Raw genomic sequence first — 8437 nt, 5'->3', positions numbered from 1 at the left:
CTGGTTTCTGGATTTGAGTGGGTACCCACAGAGTGCTCTGGGCCCCTGGCTGATGCATTACAGGAGACGCTGCGGTGCATCGATTTCCTCACTGGGGGACACATAATAGTTCTCAGCCACTCTCTGCTGGGAAATGACACATTGCTGCCATTTTAAACACAGAAAATCATTTCACAGGATGAAAGCAGTTTCATGCTGTTTCACAAATTCATAATTAACATTAAACATTCAATATAACCAAAAACTATGGATTTCACTAAATAAATAGGAAACAGCAGTCTTCATGTTTCTGTATTTTGGATGGATTGAAGGTCAAAGCCATTCCGCGCCACTAGATGTCCTCAGCTGTTTTGGTTCCAGCTCCCTGCAGCTGCTGTTTATCTCCAGTCAACGCACCTCTCAGTTAAACTCTGGACAAAGATAAATGTGCATTGAGAATATTTCACATTAGTGATAAATGTATTATTTCCCCCCTGTGAAACCTGAGTGATTACTCTAATCAGATCAGATCAGATCAAACTCTGGGAAGGTGCTGAGCTGTCTCAGCTGAAAAGTTGGAAGATAAACCTGATCTTGGTGTTAGGAGAGATAGTCTGGCTCACTGTCTGGTTCTGGTTTCACACTGAAACCTTGTTTCCTCACACATACAGTTCATCCATTTCATGTATGAATTATAGGATAAGATAACCTTCACTGATTATGTTAATACCTCAAATCTATCATTAATCAATCTGGAAGCTTTTATTTTTTACAAGCTTACACAATGAATGACATAAATATATCATAAATTTGTTTATTCCAGATTCACAATACCAACACTTCAATTCAAATTTGAATTATTATATTGAAATTAATCTCTTAAGGAAATGGAAATTATGACTACAATAGAATATAAACATTCAAAGTATCATGAACTGATTAAAAGTCTAAGCTTCAAACATTTTGTCAGTGTCTTTTTCTTAATCTGAAACATGTTTGCACATAGTTTGGATATCTAATCTGTAACATAAATTTAAAGGGGAGGTTTGGGGCAGGTGAACTCCGCCTCTGTCTCAACCTGTGGGAAAAGGCAACAAATAGATGAAAAACCTGCTCCTCTCCTCGCCTGTGGGGGCGCTGCACCAGTAACCACTGAAGGAAACAACATGAAAACCTCTGAAGAAGACACTGAACTCCACTTCATCTCTCAAACATAAATGGAGTGGTGTCCAGTTCCACGAGCCACTAATTTCATTTAAATAAAGTTCATTGAAAAAAAAAAAAAAAAAAAAGTTCCACCATTTCTCCTGCTGCAAATTTGTTACCCAGAATGCACTTGTTACCCATTTTTCTAAAGAAGCCCGTTCCTGCCATGAAAGAAAAAATAAAAGCCCAACACAATCTCATAAGTACAAGGTTGTTTGTTCCAGCATAGAACACAATGTAAATTAAAAATAAGTAAATAAATAATTACTTTGTATGTCATAAATATGACTTTAAAACTCATTAAGACTGAATATCATAATTATGACTTAAAGAGTTGAAATCATTATCTTAAAATAGATCTGACTTTCAATCTTAAAATTATGACTTTGAAACTGATGCTGCTTTCAGCTGACAAAATGATCATTTTGAGTCTCAAAATGATCATTTTGAAAGTTAGAATCATGACATATTATTATGACTTTGATCCTCGTATGTATGAATTAGAATTATGACTTTGTATTTAATAATTATGGTTTTAACATTCAAAATTCTGACTTTGTGTTGGGCTTTGATTTTTTTTCTTTCATGGCAAAACTGGGCCTCTGTAGTTTTGTCTTGTTTGAGCTGTTAGAAATTAGTTTCCATCCATAGCTTGATATCTGAAATGTAGTTAAAAAAGCTTGTCAGTCAGCTATTCAAAGCTACGCTAGCGCAAAAAACAAACCCGGTTTCCTGATGATGCTTCAAAACGGGAACATAGCGTAGATTAAAAAGGCATTGGACCAAGAACTGAGCCTTGTGGAACACCAGAATTCACTCAACGCTGTCATAAAGATATGAATCAAACCCCTGATGTACAGTAACAGGTTTGCTAAGTAGGATGAATCAATCTACACTATTAAAGGCAGAGATGATGATTTTTCCACAGATTTTATTAGCAGCTGAAGTTTGTTGTAATAAAGAGACAAATTGTGATAAAGTTCAAAGAGTACGAATACTTCTCAGAGGCTTGAGAAATTTATAAAAGGAATCGTTCAAGTCTTCCCAGCCTTGTCTCCAAAACTGTGAACAAGTGAAGCAGGACAGGCTCTGCTGTTTGTCCTGCTGAATGACTGAAGCTCTCACATGAAGGCATCATTATAACATGTTCCTGGGTCAGAACGGTGCTACCTGTTATCTGAATGTGTGACTGACGGATCCACTTAACTCTCCTGTGACTTTGCAGCTGTGTGAACCACTGAAAAGGCAAACAGTGAAATACACACTTATATGATTTAATATAACTGGTAACTCCAAACTCTGCTGATCTGTTCCAGCTGCCTATCATGTAAAATCCACTTCTTTGCGTCATTCATCAAAGGGACAGGATCATGTAAAGTTAACTTTTTGATCTTCACATCATGCTATGTTATTCTCTCATCAGCTGAAGTGTTGCATTGGTTCGTTCATGCATGCTTGAGAAATCCCTTAATCTCCATGGCAACAATTCAGCTCTGGAAAAACATCTTGGTGGACCTAGCTCTACCTTTGAGACACAGCTCCTCCCACAAGCTGCAGCTTCAGGGCAGCCCACCCAGCTCCTTCAGACTAGCCAGCAGCAATCAGCAAACACCTGGTGAAGCTGAGAATCTGCTGAGCTACTTATAGAAGCTATTTCTCAGTGCAGCGCTGGTAAAAACGTTGTCAAAGGATTAATAGAGGAACCATGTTGTGATGACTTCCTGTAGGCGGTGCTGCAGAAAGAGCAGGAGCTTCTTAAAGAGACAGAGACCCAATTTCATGATTATTAAATATCATAGTCAGATTTCGTTTAAGTCATATTTGATATATATAGCTATAGCATGTTTTATAAGAACTGGAGGTCGTGTTGCTGGAAAACATTTTGAACTCAAACCAAATTGGAAAGTTGTAAATGAGATTTTAATCAAGTTTAATTTAAATCTGTCAATGTGGTAGGATTATGTTGGTTTGATTCTTACACATATCAATGTTTCAGGAAATCATTTGGATGTGCTTGTCCTGTTTTTGAGTCAGAGCATTCGCTGGGGTTCTGGCCCAGAAACAGAATCCAACGGGCTGTTTGTCTGCCCTGCTCCAGTCTGCTTCATTAATATAGAATACCTTTAAATATGCAGAAAGCAGCCACTTAATTGACTCCACTGGTGCTCCACCGGCTTATTTTCCACTCATAAGCACACACGGGTCTCTGACTTCAGGAAGGAACTCGCCTCAAAGATGTCCACCTCTCGCTTTAACTGCTAATTATTTCTCCCATTTATTCTAATCGGTTTAGGGTTTGAATGCTGGATGAGAGCTGAGGAAAAAGGGAGGTCAGCTCAGTGCAGCTCATCCACACAAAAACAGTCATCTGAATGCAATTGTAGCGTAGTTGAATCTGCGTTATGTCTTTTTTAGAAATAATAGCCGGACAACAACTGATCTGATGGTACTTTTAATGCTCCTGCATTCAAATAGAAAATAGTATTTCAGAACAGGCTTTTTCTCCACAGTGCTCCACAGCGCCTGTTTAACCATGAACAATGCTATTTTCAGCACATGGATGTAGCATTTTCATTAGCAATGTTTCATTAGCATAAGCGCATCAAAATAGCTGCTAACGCAATTCTATCAGCGTTTAACAGAATTCAAGTGCAACAAAGCACATTATTTTACAAGAACAATAGTCAAATTGTCAATTGTTATCCTCAAAAACATTGATCGAACACAGAAAACAAAACTTCATACCTTCTCCCACGGAATCCAAACAGAAAGATCGCGACCGAGAGCGTGGGAAAACCCTTAACAAACTATAATGGTATGACCCGTTAACTTGTCTTTTAAAATGCTAAACTGACACTCAAAACAATAATCTATGAACTCAATATGTTCAACAGTAAAGATAATAATTTGCATTTTCATTCACAAAACATTCAATTTTAATAGAAATAATAATTCTGAAACAGGAAGTTACCTGCTGTTCCACAATGGATTTGCCGACTTTTCAAAATAAAAGCTGGAAGTGCTCATATAATTTCCTACCGGAATAGCTTCTCTTTTTACAATCTAGTGTAATGGACCTTACCAGAGGGGCCGCTTTTCATTGGCTGATGCTCATTCTACGTGGTCACGTGGGTGGCAGTCTCACAAACACTAGCTTCCCGTTAGCTAAGTACAGCATAATAGCAGTTCTGATACAACTTCTACACCTTGAAGCCTGTCTGCTGCACAGTCTTACGTTAGCTAAACAGATCAATATGCAACGTGTACTGTATCTGACATACACTAAAGATTTTATTTTAGCAGAAAAGGCTTTGGACTAAATTGTTACTCGTGTTAGCCTCTCTAGTACCAAGTACAGCTAGTAAATCAACCATCGCTGTGTTCAAGGAAGCGCTGATTAATAATCCAGAAATAAATATCAAGCCTGGAAACTTGATATCGTAACGGACTGGATGTTATGTTTTTAACGTAATCTTTGCTCGTCTTGTGGGGCGCAGGCAGTTGATACGGTAACAAGTGTGCTTAAACCACAAAGAGAGAGAGACTAAAAAGGTACGAATGGTTTTGAGTTGATCACCTGTTCGGGTTATTTTACCTTTGTTTACCTTTGCTGTGGCTCATTACAGCCGCTGTAGTTTCTAAACGTTGGACTAATTACCTCGTTCATTTGTGACTATACGTCATTCATAACAAACATCAAATAAAACAAATAGATTTCATAAAATTTTAACAAACAAATGGCTTCTTTACCGTAACAGAGCTCTTTGGTTCCTCCTATCAGTCTGTAGCTTCTCATATTGAGGTCATCAAACCAAATTTCAGATCTACCATAACTGACCGACTGACACCTGCTGGCCTCAGGTTTGCAACCAGCTTGTGACTGAGAAACCAGTAACCTCCTCCCAGATGATGACATGAACTTGTTATTTCCTCTGTCCATTGTAGTAGCTGATATATTGTGAAAATCCGGTAGAAATTATGCACTAATGGAGTCATGTTTACATAGAAACAATGCGCTACGAGGCTTTGCTTGTGAGACTTGCGGTCACGTGGGTCGGTTGTGGGCGGAGCTTGGTAAGGTCCATGACATCACACTGCTACACAATCACGTCGTAAATATATTCTGTTATGTACAGTAAAACCCAGTTAAACAGAACTCCAGCCTGTTATTGTCATGATGGTAGTTTTTAACAAGCCCACATGCAGAACACAAAACAGGAGAGGTAGTATCAGTGTTAAATGATTTAATAATGATCACACAATATCAGCGAGAATCAGGATGGTCTGGTCCAGGGGAAAAGACAGTGACGGCAACAATGGTTCTCTATGAGGAAAGAGCAGAGTGGTGAGTTCAGGGGTCGTGGGAAGAAAGGAAATCTCTCTGGGAAAACAGGCTGATCTTACTAGTGGTAGATGAACGGAGTCTTGGAGGGGAAACAATGTATGTCCGGGGTCTCGGTTCTTGGTGGGTCCAGGAACAACGGAGGAGTGCGGCGGGGAGCGGACAGGTAGGCTCAGGTACAGCGGAGAAACGGAGGAGTGGTACGGCCGCCAGCCGTGGAGTCCAGGAGATAATTGCAAAACAGCGGAGAGGTGAGTCTGGGAACTCGGGCAACCTGTGGGTACTTTCCACGGCGTCACGAGGATGGTTCATAAACCAGGAATTTAACTGGGATCTCATCAAAGGATCACCTAAAAGGCAACGGAGCAAACAAAGATAATTACTAGAATGTTCAAGACAACTAGAAACACAGAGACGGGCTCAGGGGGCTCAGAGGTACCGTGACTGGCTAACACTCAGGCGACGCTGGACTGGCGGCCAACTCCTTAAGTCTGCGCCGCTGATGAAGATGATCACGAACAGCTGCGGATGATAATGCACCGCACTCCAACCGGAACCTGTCGCCATCTGGTGGTAAAAGGAGATAAGGGCGCACAGGAAATCCCACCACGCAGCCGGAACCCCGGAACATAACAGTACCCCCCCCTCAACGGTCGCCACCTGGCGGCCTAGACCAACTGGAAGGCAACGAGGAACGATAGTAGGAGATAAGGGAAGGGTCTAAGATGGAAGAACCCGAGATCCAGGATCGTTCCTCCGGACCGTAGCCCTCCCAATCGACGAGGTACTGCCAGCCGCGACCTCGCCGACGGGAGTCCACGATCCGGTGGACGGTGTATGCAGGATGACCATCAATGTCACGGGGGGGTGGAGGGGGTTCGGCTGGAGGGCAGAGCGTGCTGGTCTGGACGGGTTTAATCTGGGACACGTGGAAGGTGGGGTGGACGCGGAGGGAGGCGGGCAGACGGAGACGGACAGCAGACGGATTGATTATGGTTTCAATGGGGAACGGACCAATGTATCTGGGAGAGAGCTTCTTGGAAATGGATTTGAGCGGAATGTCACGTGAAGAAAGCCAAACCTGTTGACCTGGGACGTATATGGGTGCTGGTCTCCTCTTACGGTCAGCCAGGCGCTTATTTCTGTCTGCAGTTTGGTTGAGGTTACGGATAATGGTGTTCCAGACGTTCTGACAACGGCGGATGTGATGACGGACGGAGGTGACTGAAACATCCTTTTCCTCTGAGGAAAGAAGAGGGGGTTGATAACCAATGGAAGCCTCGAACGGGGACATACCGGTAGCTGCCGAGATGTGGCTGTTATGAGCGTACTCCACCCAAGGAAGGAATTGGGCCCAGTCAGAGGGGTTGGTGGAGGTAAAGCAGCGGAGGGTGGTTTCCAAGTCCTGGTTGAGCCGTTTGGTCTGACCGTTGGTCTGGGGGTGAAAGCCGGAAGAGAGTGAGACAGATGCATTGAGAGCTGAACAGAAACTTTTCCAAACCTGGGAGATGAACTGAGGACCTCGGTCAGAGAAGATGTCTTGTGGGATGCCATGAAGTCGGAAAACGTGTTTGATCATAAGTTGAGCGGTTTGAAAAGCTGTGGGTAACTTACGGAGAGGAACAAAGTGGCAGGCCTTGGAGAAACGATCAACGATGGAGAGGATGGTGGTCATGCCCTTGGAAGGAGGTAGGCCGGTAACAAAATCTATAGATATGTGAGACCATGGCCGTTTGGGAACAGGGAGAGGTTGCAGAAGGCCAGATGGTGGTTGGTGAGAGGTTTTATTTCTGGATCAGGTGGTGCAGGCTTGGACATACTCACTGACATCTTTATGGACAGAGGGCCACCAAAACTTGCGGTTGACGAGTGCTATGGTATGGCTGATTCCGGGGTGTGCAGAGAATTTGGAGGCATGGATCCAGAGGAAAAACCGCCTCGGACTGAGACAGGAACGTAGAGCTTGTTGGTTGGACAGGTGTCGGGTGCAGGTTCTGTCAACTGAGCTTCTTTAATGATGTCTTCGATCTCCCAGGTAACGGTGGCGACAGTACAACTGGGAGGGAGAATGGTGGCCGGAGCCTTCTCAGAATCATCAGGTGAGTACAGGCGGGAAAGTGCGTCAGGTTTTATGTTACGGGAACCAGGGCGATATGAGATGGAGAGATTGAATCGAGAGAAAAACAGTGACCAGCGTGACTGACGTGGGTTGAGCCTCCGGGCAGACTGAAGGTTGGACAAGTTCTTGTGATCGGTCCAGACCAGCACCGGATGCTCTGCTCCCTCCAGCCAATGTCTCCATTCTTCCAGGGCTAATTTTATAGCTAATAGCTCCTGATCTCCCACATCGTCGTTTCTCTCCGGAGGTGATAATCTGCGGGAAAAAAAGGCACATGGGTGAGTTTTATTGTCGCGAGGAGAGATCTGGGATAAAACTGCACCAACTCCGGTGTCTGAGGCGTCGACTTCGACAATGAACTGTCGGGACATAGAGAAGAGAAAAAAACGGTCGTAAGACCATCCGCGTCCCCCTCGCCTAATACGGCAAAAGAGACGCAAAGCACAGGCCATACCACTACCACGGCCCCCAAGGCCGAGGCCAACACCAAGGACTCCGTCACAGAGGCTAGTGAGCGCCCAACCTCGCCCTCCAGACCAAGGCCACTTTTTTTCTCCGGCCAAAGGTCCAGGTTGGATCATGTTCTAGCACCATGACCCTGAGCGAGGTCCAGCCATGCCGCACAAAATGTGTCGTCAACAGGGCTGCCGGCCCCCTCGCTATCCGTCGGGAAACATCCCGCTCATGCAAAACCAGTCGGGCCAGCATTGTATTTGCCGTATGACCCACAAACCTCTTCTTACAAACTCGGCAACTTATTAAATAAACACAGTTTTGTGTTTGTGGGCCCC

The sequence above is a fragment of the Gambusia affinis genome, linkage group LG09 (genome assembly GCF_019740435.1).
Source record: "Gambusia affinis linkage group LG09, SWU_Gaff_1.0, whole genome shotgun sequence".
Classification (NCBI taxonomy): Eukaryota; Metazoa; Chordata; class Actinopteri; order Cyprinodontiformes; family Poeciliidae; genus Gambusia; species Gambusia affinis.
Note: the sequence above shows the minus strand (reverse complement) of the source record.